The following is a 20,407-nucleotide window of genomic DNA, read 5'->3' on the forward strand; positions in this document are numbered from 1 at the left end:
ATGCTGAGGCTCACACTTCCCTGAAATGTCCCCACCTGGGGCGATGGCTACTCCTTTTTGCCCCTTAGGGGGTTTAACATAGGGACCTAGGTTGAGCTGTAACATTTGGCTTTTTGGGGGGAGACAAGGGAAGTTTTATTATCCTTCCGGATCAAAGAAATTACTAGACAGGAAGCTAGAGCTGCAATCTTTGTGGCATGTGAGGAGTCCAGGAAGCGGGGCTCTGCAGCAGCGCCCAGAAGTCCAGGCGAGTTTTACTTCCCCACAAAGTGTACCTGGGGGATCCTGGGAAAACTGGGGCCATGGTCGCCTCCATCATAGCACACATAAAGCTGGAAATGAACTACAGACACACACGCACTCACACACAGGTGTGCATGCTCACTGACGATTCAGGAATTTACAAACATTTAGGGGAAGAAGTGTGTCAAAAAGGAAAGTAAGCCATTGTAGAAACCTCTGCCACCAGAACCTGCAAAACAACACTAACAACAACCTCCAAGTATTTTATTATGGACAATAATAGTAACTGAGAATGATCCAGGCAAACTTTACTTTAAAAAAACACTGTCAACAAGCAAAGCATTCTTATGAATACAAGCAAACCAGGTAGTACTTAGGAGAGAAGGTGTTGGTCCCCCAACCACACAAAACAACGTGTATGCAGCTTGCAAAAGATGAAAGAGAACTGAAGTCATCAACATTAGAAATGCAAACAGGTTATAAATGCCAGATTAAGAAGAGAACATTATGTGTATATCCATGCTAATAAATTTGAAAGGTCTTAATAAAATGAATAATTTCCCAGAAAAAATAGCTGACTCAGAAAGAAATGTCTGAATATACTAAAAACAATGTAAAAATTGAAATAGTTAATAGTGTTCTTTTAAAAACAAAAGCTTCCATTCCTGAATGATTTTGCAAATGCTAATTTGAAGGTTTAAAGGAATAAATCATTTCAACATAGAAAAATATTTTAAAAACCTCCCTAACTCATTAATGATGAATAATGTATGTACCAAAATTTAAATACGCTAGTTCCCCCAACTCCAAAACTATAGATCAATTTTAGTTAAGACTACAGTACTGTCTATTGCTGCATAACAAATTAACCCCAAATTTGGTGGCTTAACACTTTTGTTCTCTGAGGGTCTCTGCAGGTCGGGAGTCTGGTGTGGCTGGTGGGGTCCAGGCAAAACCGCAGTCAGGGTGCTGCCTGGGCTGGGGTCATCTCAGGGCTCGAAGGGGGAGGGTCTGCTTCATCCTCATTCACGCGGCCGTCAGCCTCAGATTCTAACTGGCAGACAGCGGAGACATCAGCTCCGTGTTGGCCTCTCCAAAGAGCATGTCTCTCCAACACCACAGACGGAAGATGTACATGGTACAATCCTTTCTCGGTCCTGGAGGCTGGAAGTCCAGGATCCAGGTGTGGGCAGGGCTGGTTTCCCCTGAGGCCTCTCTCCTAGGCGTGCAGACCCTGTCTTCCTGTGTCCTCACTGGTCATTCCTGTGTATGTCTGTGTCCTCAGCCTCTCTTCTTATAAGGACACCTGTCATAATGGATTAGGACTCACCATAATCACCCATTTTAACTTAATTCCTTCTCAGCAGACCCTACCTGCAAACACAGTTGCATGCTGAGCTCCTGGGGGTTAAGGCTTCACCATACAAAACTTTTTTTTGGGGGGGGTACACAATTCGGCCCATCACAGCACAGGAGGCAGCCCCTGGGAAGACCTGCTTCCAGATCATAAAACCCAAGTACAGGACAGATACTTCCTCAGCATGACAGAATGCTTACCCGGCACAGGCCCGGGCGGCTCAGAGCTCAGGACTGCAGCAGGTGGCAGGAACGCTGCAGCTGGTCAGTGAGCTGGTCTGCGGGGGTGGTTGGCATTGGGGCAGGGAGCCCTGGTGGTCCTGCCATTCTGGCTGAAGTCCAGTTCCACCTGGATTCCTCTCGACGCAGAGGGTCAGAGGCCTGGGGAGCAGGGCCAGGAGACCCCCCTGGAGGTTGGTGTCTAAGTAATTGTGGACGGTCCTGCCGGCAGACTCTCTATGAGTGGGCACCCTTGGCATCTCCACACCGCAGGGGGAAACTGAGGCTGGGAGAGCTGCCTGGGGTCACAGGGTGGTCCAGCACTACAGCCACACGCTCAGTCACCATGGCCTCTGTGCCACATCATTGGGAGATTCTTCTGGGAAAGTGGCAAAATAATTCGTCTCATCTTGGTGAAAGAACAAGTGAGCATCCAGCTGGGCTGCATCTTCTCAGAGTTGTGTCTAAGTAAGCATGTAATTGGAATATACGTAGAACAAAATTACTAACAAAACCTACCTATAGCAGGCTTAAACCAGCACAAAAGCCAGGAATAACAAGGCCACGCATTCCTCTACCCATTGTTCAGATTTTATTCTCAGATTTTTTTAAGTGAAGCATGCCCATGATACAACGCCTCTGTGGTCAGGACAGTTCAACCAAGAGGTTGGCACAGTGAGCAGGTCATTGGGGGTGAGCCCACACAGCCCTGGGGAGGCAGTCCAGCCTCAGTGGTCCTGCCTACGAAGGGCTCCACCACCCCTCGACCTTGACAATCTATAATTCCAAAGGGCACCTCCAGGCCTCCCTTGTCCTCCTCAGAGCTGCCAACCCCTAATTCCCAGTGTCCTTCCCCACAAAAGCCATTGACCCATCATAGGAGAGTTTATTCTATTTCATAGAGGGGTGACTTCTCCCAGGGTTTAGATACTGCTTTAGAGAGAACAAAAGTTTTTAAATATTTCCTTTTGTGGTGACAGAAGGAGTAAACGGGGGAAAAATGGACAAAAATAGAACTAAAATTAGTAACATTTCCTAGAAAAGAGGGAAAAAAATCTCAACTTCCCTTGAAAATAAAATAATATAAATGTAAAAGTATGTAAAGAAAAAGAAAAAATTCAAAGGTACATAAAGATACTATTCCACATTGTTTTTGTATTTTTTTGTAAAGAATATCTCATGTTGAATGTTGATGTGGTTAACTTGATAAAAAATATGTATTGCTTTTGGATAACCACTTTGCAAAGCAATCTGGGGATATGTACTCTTTGTAATATAACACCTGGGTATAAAAATAGCACATAATAATCACTGAGTACTTTTCTGAGATCAGCATTTTTACTGTATCGTTTCACTGAATTTTCACAGGGATGCTATGAGATGTATGCCTTTGGCTCTGTCATTTTACGGATGAAGTTCAGAGAGGTTATGTTAGGAGCCCAAGGCCATCCAGCTGGGAGGGTGGAGCCAGGATTGAGCCCAGGCAGGAGGACTTTGGCTCTACTAACTACACGTAGCCCTATCTTCTGAACCACTAAATAGTAAAACAGATAAACAGAAGAATTGAAGTGGTTTATTGGCATATGAGAGGGATGGAGAAAAGAGAGAAGGTTTAAACCATTTAAATCTACGTGGAAATATAAATGGGACAGGAAGACAAGAATGCAGAATAAAGGACATGTTTCATTAGGATGTCAGAATGGGACGGTGTTTGGAGAGGGGTCTTCACAGAGGTGATTAAGTTAAAATGAGGCCGTCAGAGTTAGGCCTGATCCAGCAGGACTGGGGTCTTTATAGGCTGAGGGCATCAGGACACAGACAGGGACAGAGGGATGCCCGCATGAGGACACGGGGGAAGACAGCCATCTCCATGCCCAGGAGAGAGGCTTCGGGGGAACCAGCCCTGCCCACGCTGGACCTCGGACTTCCCGCCTCCAGGTCTGGGAGGTAATAAATTCCGATGTTTAAGCCACCCGGGCTCTGGTATTTGCTATGCAGCCTGAGCTGCCCGATGCACCCGGCCACCATGTACCCTAGTGACATGCAGAGCCACCAGAGGGCGGTTTGTCTAGGGCAGCCCTCATCCACCCCCATCTGACCCACCAATTCTGGCCAGCACTGTTGAGGTGGGGCCTTCGTGCCCTGCTGCACGGATTCTAAAGGACCAGTATTTCAGAGAAAGCAAGGGACTGACAGCCATGAGGCTCAGGGTTCAGTTTACGTACTAATGTAGGAATCAGGACAAACATGCTCTCCTAGATGGAGCCGTTGGTACCAGGCCAAGGTATGCCTCTCCCCTAGTCCTCCATCTCCCATCTTCTGGAGTACTACATTTGTGCAGGCAGGAAACCGGCTGACCACCACGCCCCCCTACCCATCTGCAGCATCTCTAAATCCATATCCTGCTGCCGGGAAACACATAAAACCTGCTTAGTCATCAATCTGGTAATTCAAGATGTTGTCATCAAACGGGGCGCCTGTCTGGTTTCTATCTGGAAAAATCATCCATTGTCAGTTAACGGGCATCGAGGGGCCTCTGCCCCGCAGAGCCCAGCACTGCCGCTTGGACTGCATTCAGATGATCCCATTGTGGATGGCAGAGTCACTGGACAGGCCGTAAGGGAAGCAGCAGGCCCCGGCCCTGGCCCTCCCGTCCTTCGAGCCATGTAGCTGGAGAAAGCACTTGATGTCGGCCACCGTGGAAGCCTTGTGAAAGCAAGCAGTAGTAAGCTCTTCTGTTTACATGTTCTGGCTTTGGGATCTGAATAAAGACCAAGGACCTGCTCACGCACTGAGAACATGCTTTAAATCCCTGCCCTTGCCGGGGCTGGTGCCATGGTCCGGGGCCTGCACGGTTCCCCAGGCCCCTGCTCACTTAGTGTCCTGCTGTGGCCGGATTGAAATTCTTAATTTTGAACAGGGGGCCCTGCTCGTTAACCAGGAGAGAGAAACAGTCTCCAAAAAGCAGTGCATCTATTCCTAAGTGAAAGAGGCCAGTGTGAGAAGGCTTTGTACTCCATGCTCCAGCCACGTGGCTTTCTGGAAGATGCAGAACTATGGAGACAGTAAAGACATCAGTAGAGGGATGGGTGGGTGCTGCACGGAGCATTGTTAGGGCAGTGAGACTACCCGGGCGAGACTGTCATGGTGGATGTGTGGGGTTTTTTTGTTTGTTTGTTTGTTTGTTTGTTTGTTTTAAGTAGGCTCTTTACCCAGCACGGGGCTTGAACTCTCGACCCGAGATCAAGAGTCCAGCGCTTCATGGACTAAGCCAGCCGGGTGCCCCATGGATGCTTGTCTTTACATATTTGTCAAAATGCACAGAATGTAGAGCACCGAGAGCAACCCCAATACACACTGTGGGCTCTGGGTGATGGGTGGTGACGCGTCAGTGTGGGATCATCAGCTGTCCGGTGGGATGCTGATGGTGGGCAGAGCTCTGGGGGAGCCAGGGACGTCTATGGGAAATCTCTACTTCCCCTCAATTTGGCTGTGAACTTAACACTGCTCTAAAGAACGGAATCCATTAAAACACAGAGCAATGTACCAGTGAGGGTCTGCGTTTGGCAATGTGAAGGTCGCAGGGAGCCCTGTGTAGATGCTCCAGCCCCACAGCTGTCTGATAAGGGGGGATCACAGTGTCCTGGACCCTCGCCCCAGCTCTGCAGCCACAGGAGGATGGCGCTGTCCTCTTTGACAGGGGGACCTGCAGTCCCCAGACCACATGCGCGTTGCCCAGCCTCCAGGGTTGGGGGGGTGTGGGGGTGGGGGCTGGGGAGACGGGCACCAGCCTTGAGCCTGATCTGGGGTCTGAGACGCACCGTCCTGAGCAGAAGGCCGAGCCATCTTGGAGGTGTTTCTCTTTTTCACACAATTTTGCCAGAGATAAACATGGAGTGTTTAATTTACTTTTTTACTTCTTGTGGTTACTATTACAGAGAATGGATTTGCTCTGTTGTCTGTGCTGGTGTTTTGGGGTATTCTCATTTCTTGAGCAAAACGTATGTTTTAAGTTTTAAAACAAATCCAGACAGGCTGCCATTGGAATTTACCGGTCTTTAAAAACGCGTGATTCATTTAATGCTGTTGATTAAAACCTGGCTTCCAGAATGTTTTCTTGTGAGGCACACGTCTGGTCTCCGTTTCTGGAAGGCTGCGTTTAGGCACCGCCAGCCCATGTGTGATGACCTCACCGTTATCGCCCCCTCGCCTCGCCAGCTCAGGTTTCAGCAGGACTGCTTAGAGCTCAGAGCGGGGAGAGCTCAGTTTGGGCAGGAAATGCAGAATCAGCACTAAGAAAGCAAATGTTTCCCCGAATCCCAACCAAAAAGTGAGTTTCAAATGGGTGGAGTAATGCAGTAGCCTTTGGGAAGCAAGCAAGCAAGCTTGCTTCAGAAAATAGCCGAAAGCCTATTTTCCCATCTGTGCGGTCGGTGTGGCCACCGCAGAGGATAGAAGGTGATTCTGGTAAATTAGGGGCATAAGTTGGTGACCCGGGCCGCGCAGAGGCCCCTTTGAGCACCTCGATTGTGTGATATGGACGCTTGAGGCAAACCCAATCTAAGCGTGACTTCTTGTTACAAGGCTCTGTAACCGCTACACGGTGACAGATTACACGCACACGGAAACGGGGGGGGGGGCAGGGCGCGGAAGCTTGTTCGAGAGTCACTGTCTGGTGCTGGAGATGTGGGGCTGCCCCTTGCTGTCACGCTCCTCCCTGCTGGGGAGACCTGGCTGCAGGCCAGGAGGCCGCCCCTCCACCCCACCCCCACGTCTCTCTCCGGTCCCTGTCACCCCCTCCTGGTGGGCACTGTCTCTGCTAGGACATGCTGGAGGGCCCCGTGATGTAGGAGAAAGCTCACGGCCCTGGGCTTACAGCCCCGCCCACCGGGCGAGAAGGTTGTGCCTGCAGGAGCCTTCCTGATTCTCTAGGACTCAGAAAAGCCTTCAGGTCAGCACTTCGGTGGCTCCTGGAGGACCCACAGTCACCCCAAGGGCCCCGTGGGGAGTTCTAGCTGGCCTGAGGCCTCCACGCCCCCACGGACGGGGAATCTCCTCTGCTCATCATGTTTGCTCCACTCCCCAGCCCACGCTGCTCCAAGCACATATGACCTGGGTGTTTGTCCAGTACAGGAAATCATGAGCATTTCCAGATTGAGCAGGGCATCGAGTGACAATAATTTGAGATGGGCAAGGAGGGGCTGGGAGGGACAGCGGACAGAATTCAGACCTGGAGTCCAGGGAAATTCAACTCGAATGCAAATAATCCTCACGACCTCCCACAAGTTACCATTTCTTTGTCATTTCCTTTTCCTGCAAAGTAGTAATGCTGCAAAGGCCACTGTGGGGTTTGATGGTGATGGGATCCCACACACTGCAGTGGGGGGCAGAGGTCCCCTCACCCACTGTGCGCTAATGGCAATTACGGCATGGTCATAATGGAAGGGATCAGCCCGTCATTTTTTAAGATTGCGTAGCCTCCAGACAGTAGAGAGCACAGATCTCAAGCACAGAGCTCAGTGAATGCCTACATGTGTACACATCCACTTAACCAGCACCCAGATGAGGATATAGAACATTATCTTCACTTCTGTCTTCCTTCTATCCTCTTAGATTCTGGTACCAAGGCATGCAAATTAAAGTAGCAAAAAACAGATTAACTGGAGAGAGAAAAATCAGAACTTATTCACAAGTGCAACATGTGTACATTTCACTCTGCAAAGCTGGGGATCCAGCATGGACTTGGGGTCCTCTCTCAGTCCAGGTACATGCAACCAACATTGCCAATGTTTCCCTTTCATGTCACCTTCCCTGGGTACCTTCTGTGATGGGCCATGTTGTGTCCCCCCAAGACGCATATGTTGGAGTACCCCCAGGACCTTGGAACATTACTGTATTTGGAGGCAGGTTTAATGAAGTGATTAAAGTAAACTGAGATCACTAGGGTAGGTTCTGATCCAGTCTGCCTGGTATCCTTATAAGAAGAGGAGATTGGGACACAAACACACGCAAAGGGATGACCCCGTGAGGACAGAGTGAGGAGGTGGCTCTGCACACCAAGGACCGAGGCCTCAGAGGAAACCAGTCCTGCCCACGCCTGGCTCAAGGGCTTCTAGACTCCAGAACTGGGAGGGAGTAATTTCAACTGGTGAAGCCCCGCCGCAGCCTGTGTGGTTTTGTTATGCAGTGAAAGCTGACCGATACACCTTCCTAGGTTTTTCCAAGAACTTAGGAGGTCTCTGTCTCCCCCTCTCCTGGCTGCTGCTGTGTTCCCCAGCACTGTTGTTGAAATGGTCACACAGTGTCCTGACCATTCACATGGACAATGCGATTCCTCCCGAGTTGTACCTATCTCCTCGTGCAGAACAGTTTGTCAAGAGACGTTTGTTTGGCAGAGCCCCGAATAGAACACTGAAGAACAAATATTGCATCCTTCGAGACTGTCTCACACATTTTGTTGTAAAATCATCTCTCCCTTTCCTTGAAGCAGACCTGCCTTCATTCTGCAAGCCTACCTCCTCCCCGACCCGGCCGCCCTGCCCCAGTCATCTCAGCGGCGCCACCCACAGAAGCCAACAGCATATTTCATAGCATAAAACCGGGACTTTGCCAGCACATTTGACATGAGGGGCGCCTGGGTGGCTCAGTTGGTTAAGTGACTGCTTTCAGCTCAGGTCATGATCCTGGAGTCCCGGGATCGAGTCCCGCATCGGGCTCCCTGCTCAGCGGGGAGTCTGCTTCTCCCTCTGCCTCTGCCTGCCACTCCCACTGCTTGTTCTCTCTCTTTCTCTTTCTCTCTCTGTGTCAAATAAATAAATAAAATCTAAAAAAAAAAAAAATTTGACATGAGGCATCTAATGCGACCCATGGGCCAATTGTGCATACAGAGGTTTCCGGGCTGTTCTAGGCACAGTGCAGGCAACATGACGGTGCCTACAGGTCAGGTCATTCTTCTGCATCTGTGGGACGAGTGTCACTCTTCACACTCACAGTATCCAGGGGGTCTGAGTGCATGCCCACCTGCCCAGGCCAACGTGCCCGCTCTGCCCAGGTCGCCCCTCTCCTCCCACTGCACCAGCCTGGCTGTGTCTACTCCTGGGGCTGCCCTGGACCACCCGCTCCCCTCGTCTACACCTGCAGCCTGAGCCTCTGCTCCTCCAGCCAGGGTGCTGGGATTTCAGAATTCACACTCTCCCCCCCACCCACATCCAGACTCAAGAGGGGACGCAGCCTGCGGCCCCTCCTGTTGCTCTCCTGGGACCCTGGAGACCTCGCGGCCCCTCTCTCCTGAAATCCTCCCTGGCCAGCCGCACTTGTCAGCTCCCTCTCCTTGTTTCAGGCAGGGCCACAAAACAGTTCCCATCTGACATTCTCTCCTGAACTTGTTGTGCCAAGCTCGCCCCTGCAGCACACGCTGATGGGCACCTCTGGCTGCAGTGCTGGTCCTTCTTGACCATCTCGCACTGGACAGGTGGCTCTTTCTCTCCCTCCAGCACTTTCTTCCCTCAGCCCCGGAAACCCTCCTTCCCGGTCCCATCGGCTTGTCACCCTCCCATCCATCAGTGCCAGGCCCTCTGGGACTCAGGGTCCCCCCCCGTAACCCCTCCTGCCCTGGGTGAGCTCGTCTGAGGCCACCTCCTGGCGCCACCCACACCATCCAGCCAGGCGCCTCTCCGCAGCCGGGTGGCACGGCGGGGGCCACCGACACCTCCGTCTGATGTCCAGCACACGCCCCAGACTTAACTTGCCGAGAACCCAACTCAGGTGTTTGCACCACAGCGGCCTCACCGCAACCCTGCCCCTGCTCCCGCAAACTCAGCAAGTGCTGGCTCTGCCCTTCCGGGGCTAGGGCCACAGACACTGGGGTCATCTCATTCCTGTCTCTTCTCCAGAGCCCCCGCCCGCCCCCTTGGAGGCCCCCCAGGGCTGCCAGCTGTGCCCCATGCACCTTGCTCCCATGTGCCCCGGGACTGCTGGTGGCTGGGCCCAGCCATCCTTACCTCCCAGCTCCAAGGCCCCCAGTCTCTGGAATGAAGTGTCTCCACACACATTTTCTTCCTTTAAATGAAGAAGCAAATCCCACCTTCCCTTCTACTGTGGGACTCTGGGACCCTCTGGTGGCAGGCATGGTCTGCAGACCGCGTATTGACTACCTGCCCCTTTACAGACAGAGCGCCCTCCTCTGGATACGCCGCCCCCGCCCCTCTGGCGTCTGAGCCTGGGACGTTGCCTTCATGTTCTTGTTTGGCAGTTGGCGAGCTCGCTCCTTCTTGTCCTTCCTTCCTCCCTTTCTCTGATTAATTTTCCTCTTCTCTTTTTCTTACGTATTGGGGGGGATTCTGTCCAGAGCTCTCCACGCCCATCTTAATGCATGGCTTCTGTTTGTGGTGGTACATTTAGTCATGTATGAAATGTCATCAGATGAGGCAAACCGCGTGAAAGTACTTAACAAACCTTGGCGTTTTCTCTAAGTGCCGCAGGGTGGGGTTTCTGTCAACGGTTCCTGCTCAGTTTGTTCTAGCACAGCTGCTTTCTGCTCCGTCCACACTTGGACATGTGAGAGGATCCACGGAAGCCTTTTGGGGAACTGGTCAGCTCACGGGTCCTCAGCTCCATAGTGCTTCAGCAGATCCAGGCCTTGGGGACACGGCAGGCATCACATCGCTGCCTCCAGGCCCTGCTGTCCAGATTCAGCTGATGTCAGGATCGCCTCCAAGAGTTTCCATGCTGACTCCAACTGTGTTTACTGTCGACCACGCCTCCCACATTCTGTGATACTTGTCCCACTGAGAGGTGGGACCCGCGTCCCACCCCTGAGCCCAGCAGGCTCGTACGGTGTGGGGGACGCGGGCCACCCACTTGTCACACGGGGCACAACGGCATGGGGCTCGGGGCAGCCCGACCTCGCAGAGCCCACAGTGCTGGGAAGGCCACCTGGGGGCATTCCCGTCAGCCGTCAGCCTCGTGGGTGCTCTGCGGCAGATACCACCGACCGGGGCTCCAGCCCCAACGTGGCAGCCCCTCCCCCACCCCGGGCCTTCCCTGAACCCCCACCCACAGATTTAGGAACAAAAGGGGACGGTGGTTCTATGTCCCCATGTCAAGTACTTTGTCACGAGCAGCAGTAACTGGAGCAAATACAGACCAATCTCAAGGATACCCTGTGCTCATCGTTCTTAGGAAGCCCTACAAAAGGCATGACTGGAATAGAAATAAAATGAAAAGAGGAAACTTCAAATTCACGACATTAGCTTTGTTTGCGGGGTGGCGTGTTTGTCCCACATCAGCCGGGACTCCAGAGGGGCTGGGTCCATGTGGTCTCGGCGGGTGCCTTCCCAGCCTAGACACCTGAGCCACAGCGGCCATGCGCTCACTATGCTGTGAATTATTTGTTATTCATTTCCATGAACGACCCCAAATCCCCTGCCATGTGCCTTGGCCTTCTCGGCCCGCGTGCATGACCTGCACACCCGCTCTGTCTCCCTTCTCAGGGTGGTTCCAGCGCCAGGGCTTCGTGGCAGCTCCACCATAAACACACGTGCAAATGTGGCACCTACTCTCCCAGTGGAACCTAGTTACCAGGGGTCATGAGTGATTCAGTGCTTGTGGGTGATATGACTTTTCCAGAGACTTCCACTGAAATGATAACATAAATCCTAAACGTTCTTCTGGAGAGCCTGTGATTCTCTGAGCTGATGTCCTCCCTACTCTGGCTGGAGAAAGTGAGATTTTAGTCTAGTTACCAGGGAGGAGGGACTGCTGGCTTGGGGACCCTTGACCCCCTGTGGCCTGCTGTGGCCCCCACACTAAGTCTGTGTTTGCTCAGAATCGAACTTGGAGACAAAGACTTGAGGGTGGGTGGTTTATTTGGGAGGCGCAGGGAGCAGCCCTGAGGTGGGGAAGCGAGATGGGGGAGGGGTGCTGTGAAGCCCACTCCTGCAGGGGAGACCAGGGTGAATCCTGGGGAAACCCACCCTTCTCAGCATAATGTTTAAAACAAGACACTTGGGATTACAAAAGAAAATCCTGTGATTGCGAATCAGGGTCAGAGTATAAAGAATACATCTGCGATGTAGTCACACAGACGCTAATGCGGAAATAGGACGCCGCGGCTGGCCTAACGGGCAATGTCATTTTAAATCGCGAGGAGCTCAAACAGTGGTTTGGGGTGAGTTGGCTGTGCGGACCAAGCACGCAGGGGCCCGATGCTGCGTGGCGTGTCACCCACAATCATAGTGCAAGGAAATCCGAATGACAGAAGTCAGTGAAAACACACACATAACCTTTCCCATGCACAGTCTTGGGTGGCTGAATCCTGCCCACGGAGCCCAGGGCAGAGCCTCCAGCCCACACAGAAGAGACCATGTCACTGTGGACACTGCAGGGCACCCTGTTTGGCCTCACCTCCCCTGCGCAGGAGCACCCCGTGCTTCCCCTGCAGACAGCCTCCTCCTGGGGTCCCACTGGCCTCTCACCACCAAGCAGGTCCAGACCGGGCTCGTCAGCTTTCCCCTGGAGCCCCCAGCCTCGTGGAAACATGGGCCGCAGGAGAGACCTGGTGGGAACCGTGTGACAAGCACCAGGGCACTGTGCTGGGCCTGACAAGCACAGATGGGTGCATAATCAAGAATAAAAAGCTTCTGCACAGCAAAGGAAACAGTCAACAAAACAAAGAGGCAACCCACAGAATGGGAGAAGATATTTGCAAATGACCCTACAGATAAAGGGCTGGTATCCAAGATCTACAAAGAACTTCTCAAACTCAGCACCCAAAAAACAAATAATCAAGTCAAAAAACGGGCAGAAGATATGAAAAGACACTTCTCTGAAGAAGGCATACAAATGGCTAACAGACACTTGAAAAAATGTTCATCATCATTAGCCATCAGGGAAATTCAAATCAAAACCACACTGAGATACCACCTTACACCAGTTAGAATGGCAAAAATGGACAGGGCAAGAAACAACAAATGTTGGAGAGGTTGTGGAGAAAGGGGAACCCTCTTACACTGTTGGTGGGAATGCAAGTTGCTACAGCCACGTTGGAAAACAGTGTGGATTGTACCTCAGAAAATTAAAAAATAGAGCTACCCTATGACCCAGCAATTGCTGGGTATTTACCCCAAAGACACCGACGTAGTGAAAAGAAGGGCCACATGCACCCCAATGTTCACAGCAGCAGTGTCCACAATAGCCAAACTGTGGAAGGAGCTGAGATGCCCTTCAACAGGTGAATGGATGAAGAAGGTGTGGTCCGTATATACAATGGAATAGTACTCAGCCATCAGAAAGGATGAATACCTAAGGTTTACATCAACATGGATGGGGCTGGAGGAGATGATGTTCAGTGAAATAAGTCAAGCAGAGAAAGTCAATTATCAGATGGTTTCACTTATTTGTGGAACATAAGGAATACCATGGAGGACCTTAGGAGAAGGAAGGGAAAACTGAAGGAGGGCAATTGGAGGGAGAGACGCACCATGAGCGAATATGGAGACAAACAGCGTTTTAGAGGGGAGGGGGAGGGGGGAGGGGGGAGCCCGGTGATGGGTAATAAGGAGGGCACCTACTGCATGGAGCACTGGGTGTTCTACGAAAACAATGGACCGTGGATCAGCACATCAAAAACTAATGATGTAATGTATGGTGACTAACATAACATAACATAAAAAAAAAAAAAAGCCAGAGCGGTGGGAGTCACTGTCCTCCAAGGGAGTGGCAGGGGCCATGCGGCCCTGGTTGTGTAGCCAGGGAGGTGCACCGCAGATCAAGCCTGAAGATGGGCAGAAGGACACCCTGACTGCTGGCTCAAGGCGAGACTCCCATCTCCAGCAAAGCCTGCACCAGCAGTGAAGTGGAATAATGGAGAACAGATGGAAAATCCGGGGAGACGCCGCGAGCGCCAGGGGTCGGAGTTCAGGCAGCATTTCTGGAAAGAGAATAAAGAGTGTGTTTCTTGGGTCTGATTTTCACATGCCTGAACTATGTAACCAGACAAATATTTGTGGATCTCCTCCAGCACTGCAGAGCCGCCATGGGAGCCCGCACAGGAATGTTCCCGCATACCAGTCTCCCTGCTGGCCCCAGACTGCCCTGCAGTTGACCCGAGCCATCAGGGACTCCACGTTTCCCCGGGGAACCTCGGTGTCACCTACACTGTGGTTCCCTGGGCCACACTGTTCACACCCCACCCTTCCGTGTCCTGGTCTGTGCTTGGGAGCTTCCTGGGGAGGGGGCATGGGATGTAGACACCTGCGAGATGCCCCGTGGACTGGGTGGGAGGGCGTGGTGGTGCATGCAGCATCACAGGGTGCTTGTGGGCCTGGGAGGGGGTCACAGCCGGATGCTCGTGCACTCCCTTGCGGCGTCTGCAGCTGTGTCAACCTGGAAACTCGGGAACTTGCCACCCTGATTTGGGCCCTGAGGGTGGAGCCCAATGTGATGCATTTCTGAATATTTCAGTCAGCCCGTCCCTGCGGCGAGCGTCTGGCTGGTTGCCTTCGAGGGGCTGCATCGCACATTCTGAGATACACAGTTATTCCCAATTGGAAACCAGCCAGCAGGTGAACTGTGGCGTCACCGACCAGCAAGAGCTCTGTCGTTGCGTTGGTGGTGACACCAGTGGGTGACGTTTAAGCCACACTTGGGTGTCTCTGATTTTACTGGAGTCCTATCACGCTGCAACATGGAAAGGAGAAGGTCTTTCTGGCTCATCCACCTGCCTGGGTGTACACGGCCGGCCAGGTGGTGCAGCTGACGGCAGAGGGCAGAGCACGTCCCTTCCGCCTCACCTGGGCCTCACGCAGCTCGGAGATACCCCGTACGGGAGACCTGCAGGCGACCGCCAGTGGCAGCGGCTCAGATACAGAGATAACAAGGCTTTGGACTCAACGAAACAGGAACTACGGTGAAGCTGAGGCATTCTTGCGGCTTCAAAATATGCTATTGGGCCTCATGGTGGCAAAGAGGTCAAGGGCTGACGTCGATGGGGACCCGCGCACATAACCCCAGCCAGGCCTCCAACGCCACCAGCGGCCGGGGCCTTCACAGGGAGGTCACCTTGAAGACTGGTGAGTCCAACCGCCAGGACTGTGAGGCCCAGCGAGAGCCTGGCGTGTAGTAGGTGCTCAGCAAATGTCTGTGAACACCTTAAGGTCTGACAATGAGGTGTCTGAGTTTTGTGCGTTTGGTGCCAATCTTGTTTTTGACTGGCATCATCCTTCCCTGTTTTAAAATTGTTTCTCTTTTCTGACAATGGTGCTGCCCCTCGCTTCGGGGCTCCACTCTGCGCTCCCGGAGGTTTGGGTGGGCCGCCCCCCACACGGCTGGGGATTCGACCCAAGTAGGCCCCTCGATGCTCTCTCCTGAGGAGAAGTGACTCTGGCAACATGCACAATGACCCTGCACCCCGAGGACTCCACAGTCCTGGCACCCCTGGCCCCTGCCCATCCCATACCTGGACTTCAAGCCTCCCCATTGGTTCGATGGGATGTCCAGGTTCCCAGGATGAGAACCCATTTTTGTCATGTTTAAGTTCATCAGAGTTGATTTCCACTGCCCCAACCAACTGAAAAATACAAGATTACAAAATAATGGACATTTGATGTGGAATTTGTCTTTTTCCCAAATAACCCTTATGAAGTTGATGATGCAGGTGACATATTAGGAGCAGGGAAATATCCCAGTGCTGGATGCACACTGGGCTTGGGCCCTGCACCACGTGTGAGGTTTGTCCAGCAGCCTCCTGGTGGTTCCTGCTGCCCTTGCTCCCAGAGATTTACCCTCCCTTCTGCCATAAGCGTAGTGTGAGTGAGCCTCTGACCCCCTCAGTCCCCAGCCGTGGGTCTGTGTGGCTCCCAATCAGGCCCCCGTGCTCGCTCCCAGAGCCATGTGGACCCTCTGAAATTGTAGGCACAATTGTGTTTGTGAGCACCATGTTGAGGAATGTGGCCATAGTTTTGTTCAGATCCTCAGAGGTTTGCACCCTTGCCCCCAAATGAGGCCCTTTGTTGACAGTAAAGGGGATGTGGCTACAATGCATCCATAGTCCTTCACTTGTGTATGAGCCTGACTGTAATTTGTACCTTCTGCTGCCTTGGATTTATGGAATATACCTTGTGTTCCATAAATCCAATGACTGTGAAGCACTCGCAACTCTTAGAATGTGCTAGGGTGTTTTATGATTTTGTATTACTGTACCTGTGGCACCTTCCAGAATGTTCTCCCCAGACAGCCTGCTTGCCCCTTGCCAGTTGACACCCTCTCCCTCATCCTTCAGTGCTCCATCCAGGGATGACTCCCTCCACAGAGCCAACCCCCAGAGGGGACCACCTCTCCTAGAAACGACTTCATTACCGTCCACGTGGGTCTGACGCTGTGGTCATCTGAGGAGGTGCATTGTGACTGATGTCTGATTTACGAAAGGGGAGAGAATTCTCATTTCCTTTAACAGCAGTCCCTGTCCTGTACCGACCCCTGTTTAGCTGAGCATCTCCACGGTGCTGTGGTTGCCAATGGCCTTAACGAACCCCACTTCCTGTTTTCACGCCCTTGTGGAGTCCCCTCCGACATGGGGTCAGATGGGTCCGTGGGACCATTGACATACGGTACAAGCACATCACTTAAGTGATTATGTCGGAGGAGAAACTGACTTCTGACTGATACTGCCTGCCCCCTCTCTTTCCCACCACTTGCACTGGAGAAACTAGCGATCATTTCACGAGCAGCTCGGCAGGGTGGCCTACGTGGGGAGGAACTGAGGCCTCGGGCCAACGGTCAGTGGGGAGCCTGATGACTGGTGACAAAGGTGTAGACTGGAATCCTCCGGCCCCATGCAGGCCTTCAGATGAGACTGCAGCCCCAGCTCACACCCTGAGCCAGGAACACCCAGGCTAGCTACTCCTGGGTTCTGACCCCAGAGACTGTGGGGTCTTGGAGTCATGTGTCACGTAGACTTGGCTAACTCAGGCAGGCTGTATGAAAAGTTACAGAGGTTTGCATTATGATTGACATTTATGAAGTATCAAAACTACCATGACATGATTATCATGACCCTTTCCAGAGAGTGAAAATTAGGTGATTCAGGAGATTGACCTACAACTAGAAATCAGATTTTCAAGGTTTAGCACCTGGTGAGTTTCTGATCTTTTTTTTTTTTTTGAAATGAATGAGAGGAAGTCTTCCTTCAAATCTCATGGTGGTCCAGGTGTGTGTGGCTGGCTGCTATTCCTCATTGAACTCTATTCCAGCACACCCTTAGAGCCAGACAGTCGGATAAGTGGGAAGCAGGCACGGAGCAGGGACTGTCTGGGATGTGGGGGTGGAGGAGTGTGGGTCCCTGGGATTGGGGTAGACCAACAGGACATGTGCACTGATGCTGACCGCGGCATCCCGCATCCACTCGAAGCATACCTCGTCCGGCAAATGCGGTTTGTTGACCTTGGCCAAGTGCGGCAGCAGTTTTCCTGTAGCGAGAAGACCTGCAGCCACAGCCGTCCGGAGCATGTCTGTTACAACGTTCATACTCACGGATTCGTAAGGAGATGGGAAAACTCGTTCCAGCTGAAACTCATAAAACTTAGCTTGGGAATGAAATTTAAAACAAAACAAAATAGCTACAGGCCTTCCCTCCCTCCCTCACCCAGCAGGACTATATATTTTCAGAGAGACTTGATCTCTGGCTTGAATTACATGAAAGGACATAACGGAGATTTTGAGTATACAGGAAATGTGGACTGTTGTCCCAAATGGGTGTTTCCCCTTGATTTTGTTCCCATAGTTCTGAAGGTGGAATGATCCTGAATTCGGATGGGAATAGAAAGTGATGGCTCTGCCATTTGATGCTAAAAAGACAGTATAACTGGGGCGCCTGGGTGGCTCAGTCGTTAAGCGTCTGCCTTCAGCTCAGGTCATGATCCCGGGGTTCTGGGATCGAGCCCCACATCGGGCGAAGATGTGGAGAAAGGAGAACCCTCTTGCACTGTTGTTGGGAATGCAAAGTGGTGCAGCCACTCTGGAAAACAATATGGAGGCTCCTCAAAAAGTTAAAAAATAGGATGGGCACCTGGGTGGCTCAGTCGTTAAGCGTCTGCCTTCGGCTCAGGTCATGATCCCAGGGTCCTGGGATTGAGCCCCACATCAAGCTCCCTGCTCCGCAGGAAGTCTGCTTCTCCCTCTCCCACTCTCCCTGCTTGTGTTCCTGCTCTTGCTGTCTCTCTCTCTGTCAAATAAATAAATAAAATCTTAAAAAAAACCAAAACTGTATAAAAAAAAGTATAACTGACTGTTTACTCGGACACACTGTATGTATTTTCTCCATGTGAACTTACTCCCAGCAGTCTCATGTAGAACCAACGTGGAGGAGATTGCAAAATACTAGTGAGGAAAGTTAACAAATAAGAAACATTAGCATCCATTAAGAATGTACCAGGCGTTATTCTAACCACAGACAACCCTTTACGCACTCGACTTTTCATACCCATTCTACAAAATGGCTACTCATAATACCTATGTTCATGTATACAAAAGCTGAGGCCCAGAGAGGTCTAACATCCCACCCAAGGTCACACAGTAAGAAACTCCTTTCTGAGCTGGGATTTGAACCCAGGCCATGTAGCTGGAAAGTTTGTGTTCTTAGCCACTGTATTTTCACTGAAATGGAAATTCATGCCCTCTTCTTGAATGTGAAGCCTACGTATTGTTTTGTACATTTGGAAATTAAAAAAAAAAAAGAATTCAAATCAAAGTTTATTTCGGGTAAGTTGACAAAAAGTTCTAAAGCTCATTCAGAAAGAATATAGAAAAATAGCTTGAAAATTCTAAAAAAGAAAAACAAGGAGGATGACGTTTCCTAGCAAAGAACGGTAACACTCAGTTTTGGGAGGTCAGGTAGGAAAAGATCCTTAGTGTCTTTTCTGAGGATAAAAGTAACATTCACATACTATGAAACTCAAGGAAACATTGAAAACCGTACATAAGAGAATGGATGTTCCTTGACATCTCCCATCCGGAGCCCATCTTGTCACCGTGGTGTTCTGTGTCCTGCTTGGCTGTCCCAGGCAGCATCCTCAGCAAGCCTGTCTTGCACACGGCCCAGAGCGTGCTGGTCCTGGGAGGTGGGCCTTGTACACAGACGGTGGCCCTCAGCAGCAGGGGGCATACTGTACTTGCCACACTGTTCCTGGTGCCGAGCAGGACAGTCAGACATCCTACAGATGTTTGTGGAGGGAGGCACGAGGCCCACACCTGTGTCAGTCTTTGTAAATCTTTTGATTTGTTACACAGCAGTAGCAGACTCCTAAGCACAAGGAGATTGTAGATGACCCCTAACGAGCAGAGAAAGGAAGAGAAATAGCCAGTATGGTTCCTCAGGGGACATCACCATGCCCAAGACAGCACTGTCTACCTCCTTCCCAAAGATGAAGCACTAGGGAAGTCTAGCAGATACGGGAGTTTGGTTCTGGCCGAGTCCTGTGGGCAGTGGAGGGCAGCCTCTGAGTCTCAGCTCCTACCTGCCAAGGTCTTCAGGCCTGATGCCCCTCCTGATATTCTGGCATGTTCTGCCCAACCCTGTGGATGAAGCCTGAGCAACCATGCAGCCCAGTCCTGGAGCAGTGAAGGCTCTGGGGACCATGCCCCAGGAGGGCTGCTGACTCCACAGCTCCCCTGCCTTCTCCCCAGGTTAGGGTTGGTCACAAGCTTCAGCCCACTGCAGGTACCAAGCCCTGCGTGAGTTATAAGCTGTGCTAGTGGGTAAACCCCAGCTCCAAGCAGCTAGAACAAACAAGGGGATTCACTTGCTCACACAGCTGGAATGTCCAAGGAGGATGGGGCTCAGGGCAACAGGCCCAGAACAGAGGAGGTCTCTCTCCTGTCTCTGCTTGGCTCTTCCTGGTCTCACTTCCTGGCCATGGACAGTGGTGGGGGATGTGGCTACAATGCATCCAGCGTCCTCTCCTCCTGACTCTGAGAGGTGAGGCAAAGACCTTTCTGTTGCCACACTGAAAAACCCAATGCTCTGGGCCATAAACTGCACCGAACCAGCCGCTGTGTCCAGGGCCGTGGGTGTACCTTCCACCAACGTGGCCAGAGGCTGAGCATGTGAGACGGGTGGTTTTCCAAAGCCCCGGAGGGGCAGAGCTGCTCCCATACACCAACAGATCACCGGGGCTCATTTTGGTGGGTGTATCTTTCAACCTGCTGACCTCAGCTTAGTGGCATGTGAACCAGAGGGGGAGCGTCTCTTGATGGAGTGCGTGTTGGCATGGGTGCCGTGCACAGAACCCCAGCCGTGCTGCCTTTCATGGGGCTGTGCTCTGGTCCGAAGGACTTGCACCAAGCTGGGGGGTTCCATCCCCTCCTGCCACTTCATGCCGCAGGATTCCTGCCACCTCCGACTGCCTGGCTCCTGAGCCCCACCCCGAGGGCCCACAGTGCTGGGTGCTCGCACCCTCAAGGGCCCCCCTCAGGGCCACCCCCTGCCTCCCTGTCTGTCAGAGCCCCTGGAGCTCCCGCTATTCCCACAGCTCACCCCACCATCTCCCTGGCACTGATTATGTGCCACGAGACCAGGGGTTATGTAGATTCATTT

The sequence above is a fragment of the Callorhinus ursinus genome, unplaced genomic scaffold, assembly GCF_003265705.2.
Source record: "Callorhinus ursinus isolate GAN/ISIS: 27379988/994484 unplaced genomic scaffold, GSC_fseal_2.0 scaffold28, whole genome shotgun sequence".
Lineage (NCBI taxonomy): Eukaryota > Metazoa > Chordata > Mammalia > Carnivora > Otariidae > Callorhinus > Callorhinus ursinus.